We start from the raw sequence: 1605 nt of genomic DNA on the forward strand, positions 1-1605 counted from the left end.
ATAACAAAACTTCCATATCCTGCTAATGAATTTATAATGGGAAGATTTATAAGAGAAATAAATAGAGGAACAATTAAAAATAATTTTGGTGGAGCAACCTCTGCAATAAGAGAGGAAATAAAAGAACGTTGTATGCAAGAAGCAACTCAAAAAAGATTTGCAAATATAATCAGAATTTGCTGTCAGGATAATAAAGAGATACCTCAAAAATATGGTCTTAATAAAAATTTTCAAAGAAAAAGAAAATACTATCCAAACTGGAGAAAAAAGAGATATTTTAGGAAAGAAAATAACAATAAAAACAAAAGACAAAGAAATAACTATTGCCCGAATAAAAAAGAAAATTGTAAATGTTGGTATTGCCAATAAGAAGGACACTACGCAAATGAATGCCCGAAAAAGATAGATAAAAAGGATCTTACTAAACAAATAGAAATTGCTAAGTCTTGTTTCATGGAACCATTAGAAGAATCTGATGATAACTTAGACTATATTTTTGAATATGTCTCGGAAACAGACTCAGAGACTGAGTAATAATGCTACATTTATTACTATAAAAATAACAGAAAAGTTTATAAATGCTTTCATAGATTCTGGGGCAACACAATGCTTTGCTAGTTCAAGTATAAAACTTGATTGGAAAAAATTAAAGAAACCATTAAAAGTTAGAATAGCTGACAAATCAATACATAAAATTGACCAAAAAGCAGAGATGGTTGAAATTTTTATTCAAAATTATAGGTTCATTGTTCCATCTATATATATGTTAGATTCTGGAATGGATATTATCATAGGAAATAACTTTTTGCATTAAATTAAAAGATCCTATAAAAGAGATAAATGTTCCAAATAAAATTCCTTATTCTGCAAGAGATAAAGAAGAGTTCTCTTTAGAATGTAAAGATCTTTTGGAAAAAGGAATTATAAGATTAAGTAAAAGTCCTCATGCGGCTCCAGCTTTTTATGTTGAAAACAATAATGAAATTAAAAGGGGAAAACGAAGAATGGTAATAAACTATAAGAAAATGAATGAAGCAACTATTGGTGATGCTCATAAACTTCCAAGAAAAGATTCTATTTTAGAAAAAATCAAGGGAGCAACTTGGTTTTCATCTCTTGATGCAAAATCAGGATATTGGCAACTTCGTTTAGATGAAGAAACAAAGAGATTAACTGCTTTTACTTGCCCAACAAAAGAATCAACAAGTGTGTTACTCTATGAATGGAATGTATTACCATTCGGATTAAAACAAGCTCCAGGTATTTATCAAAGATTTATGGAAGAAAATCTAAAAGAGTTAAATGAATTTGTTTTAGTGTACATTGATGATATACTGATTTTTACAAATCAGGATAAAGAAGATCATCTTCAAAAATTATTAATAGTTTTAGAAAGATGTAAACAGAAAGGATTAGTTCTTAGCAAAAAGAAAGCAAGAATAGCAAAACAAAAAATATAGTTTCTTGGATTAATTCTATCTACTCAAGGTAAGCTAAAACTTCAACCAAAAATTCTAGAAAAGGTAAATTTATTTCCTAATAAAATAGAAGATAGAAAACAATTACAAAGATTTTTAGGATGTATAAATTATATTTCTGATCAAG

The sequence above is a fragment of the Arachis duranensis genome, chromosome 6 (assembly GCF_000817695.3).
Source record: "Arachis duranensis cultivar V14167 chromosome 6, aradu.V14167.gnm2.J7QH, whole genome shotgun sequence".
Taxonomy (NCBI): domain Eukaryota; kingdom Viridiplantae; phylum Streptophyta; class Magnoliopsida; order Fabales; family Fabaceae; genus Arachis; species Arachis duranensis.